Raw genomic sequence first — 16,167 nt, forward strand, 5'->3', positions numbered from 1 at the left:
CCCCCTACTGCAAGCGCACCCGACCCGGGCGCGGGACGAACACGAAGGCCGCGAGATTCCCACCTCTCTCACGCCGGTCTCCGGCCGCCTCGCTTCTCCCCCCTTCGCGCTCGCCCTCGCGCTCGACCCATTTGGGCTGGGGCACGCGGCGACACTCACTCGTCGGCCCGAGGGACCCCCCGGTCTCGAAACGCCGACAGTTGGCGCGCCAGGTAGGGGCCTGCTGCGTGTTGACGAACAGCTTCCCGTCAAGCTCCAGATGGGCAGTCTCCAGCAACCTCTCCAGCCCGGGACGGTGCTCCGTTTTGGGAGTCTGGAGTTCATGTCCTTTGATGGCAGCTACGACGTGATACTCCTTCCACCGCCGTGCGACAACGACAATGGCGGTCGACAGCCCGCCCGCCGGCGGTGGAATCGACGACGTCTTCCCCGCGTGGTGGGAGAACAACATTCGAGCTCACCCCGTCCTCTCCCCCGTCGACGGAGGAGGAGGCGGGGCAACCAAGGCCAAGCAGGAGGCAGCGCCTCGTCGGCTGTCGAGCGAGTCGACAGCGCCGGCACCCCAACGAGGGGTGCACCGAACATCGACCTCGCGTTTGAGACGAAGACGAGCACCGTCTCCCCGCGACACGCCAATCCCGAGCAAGCGGACGACGCCAGCACGCTCGCAGAGAGCTTGCTGGACGTCACCCTTGTACCTGAGACGATGGAGCAGTTAGTCCCCGACGTGACTTCATCGCCGCTCGTCGACCAAAAGGTACCGACCGATTCCCATCCTACGTCATTTGGATTCAGCCTCGACCCGCCTAGCGATCTCGCTTTGGCGGACGCTCTCGTAGGGGCTTGTCCAAACCCTCTGGGGTTTCGCATGCGATCTCCTTGGGCCGGCTGACGGACGTCTCTACCTACGGGCCCTCTGGGTCCGAGGAAGACGACGAGCCCAGCATCTGTTGGGATTTCTCTGGATTTGGCAACCCCAGTGCCATGCGGGACTTTATGACCGCATGTGACTACTGCCTCTCCGGCTGTTTCGACGGTAGCCGCAGCCTCGACGACGAGGACTGCGGCCCAAGCCGCGAGTGTTTCCACGTCGATCTAGGGGGTTCCTCCGAAGGCAATCTTCTCGGCATGCCGGAGGACGGTGATCCCCCTAGGCCGGTGCCCCGCGTTGACATCCCACGGGAGCTAGCTGTGGTCCCCGTTCCGGCGGGGGGTCACGACCCACAGCTCGAGCAAATCCACGGGGTGCAGGTCAGGCTCGACGAGGGAGCAGGAGCGCTTGAGCCAATCCGCCGGGACGTTGGGCAGGCATGGGCGAACCAACCCCCGGCCGAAGAAATACGTCATCTGCCCCAGGGTCTCCAGCACCGCGTCGCCGACGACGTGTGGGTCAGGCCACCACCCGCGTTAAGTGGGGTCGGCCAGAACCTGGCTGCAGCAGCGATGCTCCTCCGCGCGATGCCGGAGCCATCCACCACCGAGGGTCGGCGAATCCAGGGGGAGCTCAAGAATCTCCTGGAAGGCGCCGCGGTCCGACGGGCCGAGAGCTCTGCCTCCCGAAGGCAGGGATGCCCCTCGGAACCCCATGCCGCGACTTCCCGATTCATGCGGGAAGCCTCGGTCTACACCGGGCGCACGCGCAACACCGCGCCTGCGGCCCCGGGCCGCCTCGGCAACGAGCACCATCATCGCGACCGTCGGGCCCACCTCGACGAGAGGGTGCGCCGAGGCTATCACCCCAGGCGTGGGGGACGCTACGACAGCGGGGAGGATCGGAGTCCCTCGCCCGAACCGCCCGGTCCGCAGGCCTTCAGCCGGGCCATCCGACGGGCACCATTCCCGACCCGGTTCCGACCCCCGACTACTATCACCAAGTACTCGGGGGAGACGAGACCAGAACTGTGGCTCGCGGACTACCGCCTGGCCTACCAACTGGGTGGAACGGACGATGACAACCTCATCATCCGCAACCTCCCCCTGTTCCTCTCCGACACCGCTCGCGCCTGGTTGGAGCACCTGCCTCCGGGGCAGATCTCCAACTGGGATGACCTAGTCCTAGCTTTCGCCGGTAATTTCCAGGGCACGTACATGCGCCCCGGGAATTCCTGGGACCTCCGAAGCTGCCGGCAGCAGCCGGGAGAGTCCCTCCGGGACTACATCCGGCGATTCTCGAAGCAGCGCACCGAGCTGCCCAACATCACCGACTCGGATGTCATCGGCGCGTTCCTCGCCGGCACCACCTGCCGCGACCTGGTGAGCAAGTTGGGTCGCAAGACCCCCACCAGGGCGAGCGAGCTGATGGACATCGCCACCAAGTTTGCCTCTGGCCAGGAGGCGGTCGAGGCCATCTTCCGAAAGGACAAGCAGCCCCAGGGCCGCCCATCGGAAGATGCTCCCGAGGCGTCTACTCAGCGCGGCGCCAAGAAGAAAGGCAGGAAGAAGTCGCAAGCAAAACGCGACGCTGCCGACGCGGACCTTGTCGCTGCCGCCGAGTACAAGAACCCTCGGAAGCCCCCGGAGGTGCCAACCTCTTCGACAAGATGCTCAAGGAGCCTTGCCCCTATCATCAGGGGCCCGTCAAGCACACTCTTGAGGAGTGCGTCATGCTTCGGCGCCACTTCCATAGGGCCGAGCCACCCGCGGAGGGTGGCAGGGCCCGCGACGACGACAAGAAGGAAGATCACCAAGCGAGAGAGTTCCCCGAGGTCCGCGACTGCTTCATGATCTACGGTGGGCATGCGGCGAATCCCTCGGCTCGGCATCGCAAGCGAGAGCGCCGGGAGGTCTGCTCGGTGAAGGTGGCGGCGCCAGTCTACCTAGACTGGTCCGACAAGCCCATCACCTTCGACCAAGCCGACCACCCCGACCACGTGCCGGGCCCGGGGAAATACCCGCTTGTCGTCGACCCCGTCATCGGCGACGTCAGGCTCACCAAGGTCCTTATGGACGGAGGCAGCAGCCTCAACATCATCTACGCCGAGACCCTCGGGCTCCTGCGTGTCGATCTGTCCTCCGTCCGGGCAGGCGCTGCGCCCTTCCATGGGATTATTCCCGGGAAGCGCGTCCAGCCCCTCGGACGACTCGACCTTCTCGTCTGCTTCGGAACACCCTCCAACTTCCGAAGGGAGACTCTGACGTTCGAGGTGGTCGGGTTTCGAGGAACCTACCACGCGGTACTGGGAAGGCCATGCTACGCGAAGTTCATGGTCGTCCCCAACTACACCTACCTGAAGCTCAAGATGCCGGGCCCCAACGGGGTCATCACCGTCGGCCCCACGTACAAGCACGCGTTCGAATGCGACGTGGAGTGCGTTGAGTACGCCGAGGCCCTCACCGAATCCGAGGCCCTCATCGCCGACCTGGAAAGCCTCTCCAAAGAGGTGCTAGACATGAAGCGTCACGCCGGCAACTTCGAGCCAGCGGAGACGGTTAAGGCCGTCCCCCTCGACCCCAGTGGCGACACCTCCAAGCAGATCCGGATCGGCTCCGGGCTCGACCCCAAATAGAAAGCAGTGCTCGTCGATTTTCTCCGCGCAAACGCCGACGTCTTCGCGTGGAGTCCCTCGGACATGCCCGGCATACCGAGGGATGTCGCCGAGCACTCGCTGGATATTCGGGCCGGAGCCCGACCCGTCAAGCAGCCTCTGCGCCGATTCAACGAGGAGAAGCGCAGAGCGATAGGCGAGGAGATCCACAGGCTGGCCGACGGCCAAGGCGAGGTCTACGGCAACGCTTGGAACATCCGACAGCTACGTCGCTCCTACCCTCAAGATGTTTTCAAGCCGTTCGTATACCTTGCTCCCACACAAGCCTCAGTCGTCAAGGAAGGGTCAGCCTCGCCTCGGCAGAGCCCGACCCTCCCTCGGGGCTAAAAAGGGGGGAACCCCTCTTTGTCAAGATTGGGCGCACCTCTCCGCATCCAAAATTTTTGGTCAAATAGGCTTTTGCGTTCTCCCGGCTGCGTCGGAAGCAGGGCCCTAAGGAGCGAACATGGGTGCATGAAAGTGGCAAGGTCGACTGAGCCGAGGAATTCCTATGCCTCCGGGTTAGGAACACCTCACTCATCACCCGCCATGAAAAATGACCCCTACTCGGGAAGCCACCCTGTTATTGACAGGCAAAGCCGGACACGCAAAATAAAAGGAAGAGGAGTACAACTTCATGCAACGAAAACAAAGTGTTCAGGCCTCAGCGGCCGCAGAAAGACACACACGCATCCAACAGAAACTGTTCCAACGGAGTTAGGCGTCGCCTTGGGAAGGAGCCGCGCCTTCAGCTCCGTCCCCGCCTTCGGTAAAGTCCATCTCGGCTTCCGGCGATGGCGCAGGGGGAAGGATCTCCGCCTCAAAGGTGGTCGCCAGCACTGCGCTCGGACCCGCGGCGACCGCGTCGAGCCGCTGGATTTCTGCCAGGGCAGCTTCGTCTTCGTCAGGAAGACAATACCCCTCACTAACCCGCTCCAGGTCCACAACATAGTGGGAAGCGAGCACGGCGAAGGCCCGCCTGACGCTGTGGTGTAGCGCCTCGCGGAGTCTGCCGCGCACGTGATCACCCAAGGCTTGAAGGCGACTTTGAGGGGAGCTTCCTGAGGGGACGTCGCCGGAGCCAAGGATCCGATAAACGTCCGAGACGGCTTCGGACACGACTGCGTGGTCGGCCTCCCTCTGCTCGGCCGCCCCGGCAAGCGCCTTGGCAAGCGCCTTGGCGGACTCATCAAGGGCAGACTCGAGCACTGCAAACAGCCAGAAGAAAGATCTCAAACACAAGCAGAGGAAACAAACAGGAACGAGAACCAAGGATGGCCAAGGCGTACCTCCGGCTCGGGCACGCTGCTCCGAGATCGTGACCTGGGCTACGGCTAAGTCGGCCGCAAGGGTTTCGGCCCGGCTTTCGGCCTCGGCAGCCCGGCCCCGAGATCGGTCCCGCTCCTCAACGACCCGGTCGAACTCCGACCGCTGCCGTTGCGCTTCTGCGCGCGCCGCGGCCGCCTCCGCGTGCGCCGCTGCCGCCTCGGCTCTCAGGTCGGTGCAGAGCAACTGGAGGTCCGCTACCTCGGCACCCTGCTGAGAGAGGCGCGCAGTAGCCCCGGCGAGCGAGGTCCTCAGGGTTCGCAGCGAGCCCCAGACGTCGACCTCGCGACGGATGAACGACGACTTGGCGGCGTTCCGATCCGTCAGATCCTGAGGGAAGGAAGCGGGGAATCACGAAGAACGCCTCGGTCACAGAAGAGGAAAGGTATGCCTTAAACCGTTACCTGGAGGATTTTGGGGACGTCCCTGCAGAAAACATCCAGCGACGACCGGAGCGACCCCACCGTTGCTTCAGCACACTCGCGGAGCTCATCCCAGGACTGGTCCTCCCGTTCATCGTCAAGAACGAAAACAGGGTCCGAGGCCTCATGGGTCCGGAACCGGAGCAGCTGGTGCCGGCCCCCGGAGCTCTGCCGCACAGCGACGAGGCTGCCGCCCGGCGGGACGGATCGCGCCTCCACGCCCCTCCTCTTCCGAGGCACCAAGCGCCGACGCATCAGCCGTCTCGACGTCGGCAGCAACCGGTCGCTCTCCGACTGGAGCGGCGGCAATTTCGGTAGCGGCAGGCGCCGGCAGGGCCGGCACGACCGGTAGGCTCGGGACCGCGCCAGCGTCAGCCGCCTCCCCTGTCACAACGGTCGCCTCGGCAGAAGAGCCAGCCTCGGGAACCTGCTCCACGGTGACTGGTGCCGCCCGAGCCCCCTGAGGTGGAACGCCTTGCGAGAGGGACGGCTGAACGGCAAGGCCCGGAGCGGTGCTGGCCGCACAGGCCGGCGTCGTCTTAAGGGCCTTCCGAGGGGCCAGGTCAGTCAGGCCATGGCTTCGCTTGCTGAGAAAAAAGGAAAAATCACGGCCGGGACATATGAATGGAAAGCCAGGACGAAGGCATTTCCGAGATACTTACCCGCTTCGGGCCATGATCCACCGTGCCTGGGGGGAAGTCTCTTGGATCTCGGCCCTCGGAACCGCAGCCGAGGTCCGCTTCGCCGGCAACTTCGGCACTACCCTTGCTTTGGACACCCGGGGGGCAGATTGCCCAGGCGCTGTCACGATGACCTGAGGGTCGCCTCCCTGCACTGCCGGCGCGAGCGGCGGTTCTCGGGGAGCAGACGCCCTGGCCTGGCCCCCCGGGGTGTAACACCCTGAGTTTGGGGGTATAAAATTTCTTTGCTCATATTCACAAATTCAGGTGTTACTTCCCTTTTCTCATCCTTCCCCAATCTCCTCTCTCTCATTTCTATAGGAGAAAAGTGGTTATCTTATTTATAATTATAGTCTATTAGCTCAAACTCCAAGGGAGTATGAATTGTTGCATCATGTTGAACCCTAGATTTCACTTTTGTTTGGTGCATAATTCTCAAAAGGTCTAATTTGAATTTGTCGCTCATTTGAATTTGAATCAATTGGAGAAAATAAAAAGAAAAGAGGAAACAAATACCAAAATAAAAGAAAAAGGAAAAGAAGCCCGCTTTCCCCGCCCCCTCGGCCTTTCGGCCCAGTCGGCCCGCCTTGCGCGCGCCCGCCTCCCGCTCTCTCTGCTCGCCCGGCCCCACCTGTCGGCGCTGCCGCTTCCCCCCGCGCGCGCCCGCCTCTCGCTCTCTCTGCCCGTGGGCCCGGCCCGTCAGCCCCGCTTTCCTCACGCCCGCACCCGCTTTCTTCTCTCTCTCTGCGCCGCGGGCCCGGCTTGTCAGCTTCTCCGTCTTCGCGTAACCGCCGCCGTGCGTGCCGCGGTCTCCGCGCCCACGTCGCGCGTGGGGCTCGTCCCACCTCGCCCTCGGCCACTTGAGCCCCGAGCCTTGCTCGCCATCTCCCCCTCCCTCATTTGCGCACCAACCGGCCCCCCCTCTTCCACCTCTCCCTCGCTGTGCGCACGCCAGAGCGCCGCCGCCGTAAACCCCACCGTTCCGAGCTCGGTTCCCGGCCGCCGTTGGAGCTCCGCCGTGTCCATTGCCACGGTGAGCTTCGCCCCGACGTCCGCAACCCAGAACGCGCACCAATTTCCCCTTCCCCTCCCTATTCCGCTCTGCCCGCGCTCACCCGCCGTCCTCCATGCAGCCGCCACCGTCGCCCCGGGCCGCCGTCGCGTCTCCGTCGCCACCGAGGAGTCCCCGGAGGCCGCTTTGAGGTAAGGGACCTCTCCCGCCCCTATTGGCCTTTGTCTTGCTCTCTATCGCGTTTAATTCCTCGCCGGAGTAGTTTAGCGCCGCCGTCAAGCCGCTCCACCGTGAACCGCCCCCCTCCGGTGCCCCTGCCCCGACCTAGTCCCCACCAAAAGGTTCCCCGCGCCCTCCCCAACCTTCCCGGCCACTCAGGTCGCCCCGGGGACCCGCAGGGCCCCCGCGCCCCTCGTCTCCGGCGAGTTCTCCGCCGCGGGACGGGCGCCGCCGCCTCAGCTGGCTGGGGAAGGAGACAGGAGCCAGCCGCCCCATCTCCGCCGTCTATCTTAGATCGGACGGCCCTGTTTCAAATAGCCCGAACCCAGCCTCAGCCGTTCGCCTGAGATCCAATGGCCCAGAGCCGTTTCCCCCGCGCCCCGCCTCCCTGCCAACTGGGCCCCGCCTGCCGGTCGCCCGCGCTCGCGCTGCCCACTGGGCCCCGCCTGTCAGCCCCGCGCCCGCGCTGCCCGCCCGGCCCCGCCTGTCAGCCGCTCACGCCGCCGCGCGCCCGCGCGCCCGCCCGCAGGATCTAATCCTGGTCGTCCGTTTGGGATCCAACGGCTGTAAGCGCTCGATACCCCTTCGCCCGCGCATTTTCTTAAAGAACCCCCCTGTTTTCTGGAAATTGCGCCCGCCGTCCCTGGTTTCTCGCAGTTAGGTCCTCAGACCTTTTATTTAACTCAAAATAAGTCCTTAGGGTATAATTTTAACCCCTAAACTTGTAAAATTCATAACTTTGTCATATGAACTCCAAATTAGGTGCTTCAAATTGCAAAATGTTCATAATATTATTATCTATCTGTTTATGCAATGTTTCCCTGCTGTTTCCATGTCCCAATTAATGGTTAATCATTAGGATAAAGTTAATGTTATGGGAACCCTATTTGAGATAAATAAAAGAAAGTAGACTTTAATAAAAGTTGGAGCACTTAAGTTCATGGACTCAAACACTTAAGTTTAGGAACTTAAACCAGATAATTATTTAATCCCACCACTGACTTAAACCTGAGTAGTGGATAATGACTCATTTTGTATAGTCCTCTACCCCAGGCCTAGAGAACACCAGAGTGCCTATCCCTTTTCTGTTATGAACATGTGACCTCTCGCTGCTGCATATGTTTGGTATTTTGTTTTTGTTTGTTATTTTCCCAAGTGCATAGTGTGAATGATTGCTTTACGTAGACAACGAGCAGTCTGTGTTTCCCGAGGCAGTTGCAGAGGAAGTCCCTGATCAGCAGTTTGGTGAAGGCAAGTGTCCTCTGTCCCATTATGTCCTACTCATTTATAACTTACTATCCCGCATTACTTACTTGAAACCTAAGGATTGACTAGCTTTACACTTTACTTTGTCCTTGATGACCTATTGGGTTGTTATGGTTAGCACTCTGCTATTGCCTTAACTTAATCAATGAACATGATGTGACTATTTATGATACTGTTATCCTGATGATGTTGATGATCTTGTGATACTCTAGGGGGCTCAGGCTGTTTCCTGAGTACCTCTCCGTAAGGACTGGTTCGTTGAGAGACCACCCGGGATAACAGTGCAACCATGAGGATGAAATGGGATGCCCTTAGCTGATTAATTAGATGAACTAGAGGTGTAGTTGCTTAGCCGTCGTGCCGTCAATGGGGTCCAGGCACAGTGCTTGCTCTGCCGAGGCTGAGTGCCGAGGTTCTTTCGTTTTGCTCTTTGTTAGTCACTCTCCTGCGGGGAGGGGTACTGTGTTTATCAAACTGGAGAAACCTAACGGGCAGCTATGATCTCTAGGGAATCTTTGTAAAAGCTACGTAGTGATGCCCTGCCGGACCACCTAGGTAGTGGTCAATGGGGATTAGCTCTCCCCGGGTAGAAAGGGAATCATGACTCATGGGTAAAGTGTGCAACCTCTGCAGAGGGTAGTGAAACTGATATATCAGCCGTGCTCACGGTTAAGAGCAGCCTTGGGATCCTCTTTGATTAGAGATACAGATGGTTCGAGATGCAAGTATTATGTTATGGTTTTGGTTCGACGATGATGATGATGTTCCTCGATGAGGAAATGGTTTACGGGTTGATTAATGCTAAAATCTGGCTTCTACTAATGATAAATACCTGACCAACTAAAAGCAACTGCTTGAGCCTAACCCCACATAAAGCTAGTCCACTTCAGCCAAACGGGACATTTGCTGAGTACGTTGATGTGTACTCATCCTTGCTTTACCACCAAACACCAGGTTGTCCGCATTGTAACCACTGCTCCGGAGAAGGTGAAGCCGTGGAAGGAGACTTCCAGGAGTTCCAAGATTACGATGAATTCTAGGTGTGGGTTGGCGGCAACCCCCAGTCAGCTGCCTGTGGAGGCCTTTTCTTTACTGCGTTTCGCTAGTACTTTGATTTACCTATTAAGACGATGACTATGTGGATGTATATGACTCGATGATGTAATAAGTACTCTTTTATGTTATTATTCGAGCATTGTGCGATGATGTTCATTTATGTAATCGCTGTGTACGTGAGTTCTGATCCTGGCACGTACATGGTTCGCATTCGGTTTACCTTCTAAAACCGGGTGTGACACGGGGTCACCTCAGCTCCTCCAGCCGAGGGGTCAGGCGCTCTCTCGGGTTGCCCCCGCTCCTCGGGCCGGGACCCCGACGCCCCGACTCCGAGGACTGACGGCGTCAGCCCGCTCGGGGGCTGGCTTGACGACTCCTGGCCAAACCCCAAGTCGGGGCTGAGGCCAAGGCGGGCGGCCATGTCGTCCTCCTCGTCGTCACCTTCATCATCGTCGTCGTCGTCGGGCGTTTCCGCCGACGGCTCCCTCGGGAGCCCCTCCCTCTCCTGCCGGCGACGGAGCTTTTCCAAGGCGTCTCGAGCCCGCCTCCGCTCGCGGGCCCGGGCCTTCTCCACGTCCTTCTTCTTCTTCTTCTCCTCCGCGGCGACCCGCCGCGCTGCTCGGTCCACCGCGTCCTGCGGGACCCGTGGCAGGGAAGGCTTGTGCCACCCCACCTCCTGAAGAAAGGGGGGAAAAACCCCGGTCGTGAGAACCAGGAGCAACCCGATGTATGAAGAGGGAAGGAGCGGGCACTCACCTGAGTCACGCACCCTCGGTCGGGGCACATCAAAAGCTGGGAGAAGGCGTGGGGGTCCGGCTTCCCCAATGCAACAGACACCCGCCATTGGAGGGCATCGAAGGGAAGAGGATCAGCGGACATCCGTGACCCCTCCCAGTCGGCCTCCGGGGTCATCTCCCAAAGCGACAGCCGTCGCTCCGCCAAGGGAAGCACCCTCCGACGGTGGATGGCGGCAATCACTCCCGCAGCGGTGAGTCCCCCCTCCCGCAATGCCTTTAAGGCCTGGAGAAGGGGTTCGAGGTTCTTCTGCCTTTCGTGTGGGGTCCCGTGGCGCCAAGCGTCGGCGGCAGTGGTGACTACTCACTGGGAGAACGGCGGGAGCAACTCGCCGTCATTCCGGAGGTAGAACCACCGGCGTTGCCACCCCTTGTTCGAGGACGCGAGGATGGCAGGAATATACAGCGACGCCCGCAACTGCCTCAGCAGGAGGGTGCAGCCGCCGGCCCGCACCGCTGCGCGGACTTTCCTCTCCCCCGTCGGCGAGGCAAAAAGCTCCGCGAAAAAGAGATGGGTCCACAAATCCCAATGGGGGGCGATCCCCAAGTACCCCTCGCACACCGCTACGAAGATGGCGGCCTGCGAGTCGGAGTTGGGGGTGAGGTTGTGCAACTCCACCCCATAGTGGTACAGGATCGCCCGCATAAAGCGGCTCGCCGGCACACCGAATCCCCGCTCGTGGAAGGAGACGAAGCTCACGATGTACCCCGGCGGTGGGGACAGAGCGGCTCCGCCCACGGGAGGAATCCATTCCGGTCGCTGCTCATCGGTGAGAGGGCGAAGCAAACCCTCGCCGACCAGATCCTCCAGATCACTCGCCGTCACCGTGGAAAAAGGCCATGGATCGCGCGGCGGGATGATGGTCACCCGGTTGGATATCACCGAGCGGAAGGGATGGCGGCGCAAGGGGCAGGAAGGGCGGTTTCCTCTTCTCTGGCTAAGTCTCTCGGGTTGCGAAAACCTAAGAGGGAGGCAGGAAGCGGAGCAAAGAACCGTCAACAGGCCCTCTCCCAGGTATATAAAGACCAAGGCAAGACCGGTTCCAACGTTCCGCCCGGACCGGCCGCGGGATTCAAAAACGCGAAGCGAAACAGTCATTCCTCGAACGGCTCGCGCACGCGCAACGGCTGCCCCGCCAACCACTCGCCCCGACGCATTAACTCCGCGGCAGGACAGTCGGCGCCTCTGGCAGGAGAAGCGGGCAACGCTTCACCTTCGCCGTAATAACCGCGCCAAAAAAGGTACGCCACGTCATTCGATTTCGTATCCTTTTCTTTTTTCCCTCTTTCTCTCTCTCTCTTGCAACAGGGACCGGGAAAGGGGAATACCCCGAAAAGGATCCTTCCCCGTGAAGGAACCAGGCTCCGAGCCTCCTTACTGATCAGAGGTTCGAAGGCTGGCCCCCCGAAGGGTTCAACAGCCGCCTCAGATCGCGTGGGCCCTACACCCACTACTGGTCAGAGGTTCGAAGGCCGGCCCCCCGAAGGGTTCCACGGCCGCCTCAGGCTACTCGGGCTCCGCGCCCATTACTGATCAGGGGTTCGAAGGCTGGCCCCCGAAGGGTTCACAGCCGCCTCAGACGCCGAGCGAGGGATGACCAGGGGTACGTTCGATACATAACCAAGGCTCGGGCTGCGCTCCCGAGGTACCCTAGGACGTTTCCGAGACCAGCGGGAGCGATCTTGTAACGGAATCCCATCGGAGGGAGGCATCGAGCCCTCAGACCCCGTCGCCAGGGGACCGGGTCCGGCAGATCACCCGCAGGTACTTTTGGGCGTGCCTCTGGGCCCCTAGCCGACCCCTAACGAATGGGGCACGAGCGTCCACTCGGATTACCCGCTTGCAGCTCACCGGAGACACCATGTTCGGCGCCCATCGAAGGCAACATGGCGCTTTCCCCCCCTCCTCCTTGCGAAAAGGCGACGCAGGGGCGTATGTAAAAAAGCCGAGTCTGTCCCTGATCGCCCTCTCGCCCTGTGCAGAGGCTCGGGGGCTGCTCTCGCAAACCTGGCTCCGGCCGAACCGTTGATAGCGTCAACATACCAGCCCGAGAACTTGGGACCCGACCGTACCCCCGGGCTACGGCCAGCTCGCATGAGGGAACAACCAGACTAGCCGAAGCATTACGCGAGGCATTAAGACCTCGAAGGAGTGAAACCACTCCTCCGAGGCCTCGGGGGCTACACCAGGCGGGTGCGCTCGCGCGCACCCACCGGAACAAAATGCAACCGAGAAAGGCTGGTCCCCTTGCAAAAAAGTGCGACGAAAGCCTCCAAGCGAGTGCTAACACTCCCTTCGAGGCTCGGGGGCTACTGTCGGGGACCATAATTAGGGGTACCCTCAAGGCTCCTAATTCTCAGCTGGTAACCCCCATCAGCATAAAACTGCTAAGGCCTGATGGGTGCGATTAAGTCAGGGATCAGTCCGTTCGAGCGACTCGATCACGCCTCGCCCGAGCCTAGCCTCGGACAAGGGCAGCCGACCCCGGAGGATTTCCGTCTCGCCCGAGGCTCCCCTCCGACGGCGAACATATTTTCGGCTTGCCTGAGGCCCTGCCTTCGCTAAGAAGCAACCCTGACCAAATCACCGCACCGAACGACCAAATCGCAGGAGCATTTAATGCAAAGGTGGCCTGACACCCTTATCCTGGCATGCGCCCCCCGGCAGAGCCGAAGTGACCGCCGTCACTTTGCCGCTCCACTGACCGGCCTGACAGAAGGACAGCGCCGCCTGCGCCGCGTCGACTGCAGTGCCACTTGACAGAGTGAGGCTGACAGGCAGTCAGGTCCTGCAGAAGGCACCACAGGAAACTCCGCTCCGCCCGACCCAGGGCTCGGACTCGGGCTCAGCCCCGGAAGACGGCGAACTCCGCTCCGCCCGACCCAGGGCTCGGACTCGGGCTCAGCACCGGAAGACGGCGAACTCCACTCCGCCCGACCCAGGGCTCGGACTCGGGCTTAGCCCCGGAAGACGGCGAACTCCGCTCCGCCCGATCCAGGGCTCGGACTCGGGCTCAGCCTCGGAAGATGGCGAACTCCGCTCCGCCCGACCCAGGGCTCGGACTCGGGCTAAGTCCCGGAAGACGGTGAACTCCGCTCCGCCCGACCCAAGGCTCGGACTCGGGCTAAGTCCCGGAAGACGGCGAACTCCGCTCCGCCCGACCCCAGGGCTTGGACTCCGCCCTGGCCTCAGACGACGACCTCCGCCTCGCCCGACCAGGGGCTCGGACTCGGCCTCGGCCACGGAAGACAGACTCGACCTCAGCTTCGGAGGAGCTTCCACCTCGCCCAACCTAGGGCGCAGACCAGCCACGTCAACGGGAGGCGCCATCATCACCCTACCCCGAGCTGACTCGGGCCGCAGGAAACAAGACCGGCGCCCCATCTGGCTAGCTCCGCCGGATAGGCAATGATGGCGTCCCGCATGCTCTATGACGACGACAGCTCTCAGCCCCCTTAAGGAAGCAAGAGGACGTCAGCAAGGACCCAACCGCTCCGACAGCTGTCCCTCCGCCAGGCTCCATCGCTCCTCCGACGGCCACGACATCACACCAGCTGGGTGCCAAAACCTCTCCGGCTGCCACGACGGCATGTACTCAGGGCGCTAGCTCTCCCCCGCTAGACACGTAGCACTCTGCTACACTCCCATTGTACGCCTGGATCCTCTCCTTACGCCTATAAAAGGAAGGACCAGGGCCCTCTTAGGAAAGGTTGGCCGCGCGGGGATGAGGACGAGACAGGCGCTCTCTTGGGGCCGCTCGCTTCCCTCTCCCGCGTGGACGCTTGTAACCCCCTACTGCAAGCGCACCCGACCCGGGCGCAGGACGAACACGAAGGCCGCGGGATTCCCACCTCTCTCACGCCGGTCTCCGGCCGCCTCGCTTCTCCCCCCTTCGCGCTCGCCCTCGCGCTCGACCCATCTGGGCTGGGGCACGCGGCGACACTCACTCGTCGGCCCGAGGGACCCCCCCGGTCTCGAAACGCCGACAATATTGATAGAGGAATCCTAAAAATGACAAGAGAGACCTCGAACGGCAAGGCCGACCGAGCCAAGGGACTCCTAAGCCTCCGGGATACGGATACCTTACTCATCACCTTCCGCGAAAGGTAGCTCACGCTCGGATAAGTGATTCTGCTACCAATGAACAAGTCCTAATGCTCGAAATAAGAGGAAAGAAACACGGCTTTATACTCAAATACCCAAATGTTCAGGCCTCAGCGGCCACAGAAAACAAACACACATACTTGGGATAACTATGCTACATAGACTTAGACGTCGGCAGCACCCTCGGTGGTTTTCCCGACCTGCGGCAGATGTCTTAGTACTTAAAGCAATTACATTTTGCTCTCAGCCAAATACCATTACATTCCCTTACAAACGGGACCCCAGCTCCATTCCCGCAGGAATGAACTACCTCCACACCAGAAGGGCTGCAAGATAACAAACTCCAAGCGGCTCACCGGCGACCACTGCACCAGCAGCGACAACGACCTCCGCCTCGGGCGGCTAGACAACAGCAGTGATTGCCCCAGGGCAAACGCTACTGTGAAAAGGCCCTCGCCCCCATCCCCACACGGGGGGCGAGAACAAGCCATTAAAGCCAAAAAGCTGGAGGTCTGGCCACAGGTGGCACTGACGGTCTCGTTGGCAGAGGCAACCACCTCTGCAGTGGGAAGCCTCACCTATGGCGGCCACCACCTCAGCACCGACGACAACGGCCACCTGCGCACCGACGCCGCACCGGCGAATGGCGGTCGCCCTAGCGCGCACAAGGAGGTCCTCGCTCCCGTCCTCGCTACGGGAGCGAGGACAAGACCATCCAGGAACGCGGACACCGCCCCTGCGGAGTACGACGTCTTGTACGACCCCCCGGTGTGGCCGGCGACGCGGGACGGGCCGTGGACGTGGCCGACCTGCGCACGGCGCGACCGTCGCCCGTGCGGTGGACGGACAGCCACACCCCGACCAGGCAGTAGGTGGCAGTTTGCCTCCTCCGCAAGGCTGGTGAACGCCCTTCTCCCCCGAATGCTGGAGGAAGAAGCGGGTCGCCAGCCCATGGGAAGGCAGGACCCCAACTCGGCTTGCCCTTCTCCCCAGCATGGATGATGAACATCCTTGAAGCTGAGGGCAGAGGGGAGGCCATAGCCCGACTCGCTCTTCTCCACCACAAGGCTGACGGTCATCATTCTGGGTGACCACTGGCGAGGAACTGCAGCCGGGCTGCATGATGAAAATCCTTGAAGCCGAGCGATGACTAAAGAGCGCCAACCCCCACGAGGTCATGCTCCTCCAACAGTAGCAAGAAGAAGGCAACACCGATGCACCCCATCTGGAGGCCCAGAAGATGGAAAGACGCGATGAATGCGAGAAGAGCAAAGACATGGCTACTGCCCGGGAGATCGATCCCTTTTTAAAGACAGATCTCCCCACTCGCGCCCCAAAGCATCACGAGCAAAGTCTCCCCCGACGTGCTCCAGGGTTCCCGCCCTACAACACGGGGGCTAGGTCCCACATGTCATACAAACTGACCCGAAACGCGAAGATGGCGAACCGCCGCACACGAAGCATGCAACCACCCCGCGGTTAAGCGCTCTCTCATCCTCGCCGAAACCAGCGGTCGAAAAGGCGGGCCACCACGCAAGAAGCGTGCAACCGCACCACGGTTGTGCACCCTTTTAGCTTCGTTGCAACCAGCGGTCCAGCATGGAGGCCCGGGCCCACATGTCATGTAACCGGCGCACCGGTTACCATGTGCAAAGAAACCGCACCGCCACTTGCGCCAATGTCGCGTCTTCTCGGGACTACAGAACCAGTGCAACGACTCGAGGCAGCCCCGCACATGACCCAACAGTGCCAATTAAGTGCGA

The sequence above is a fragment of the Zea mays genome, chromosome 5 (assembly GCF_902167145.1).
Source record: "Zea mays cultivar B73 chromosome 5, Zm-B73-REFERENCE-NAM-5.0, whole genome shotgun sequence".
In the NCBI taxonomy this organism is placed as follows: domain Eukaryota; kingdom Viridiplantae; phylum Streptophyta; class Magnoliopsida; order Poales; family Poaceae; genus Zea; species Zea mays.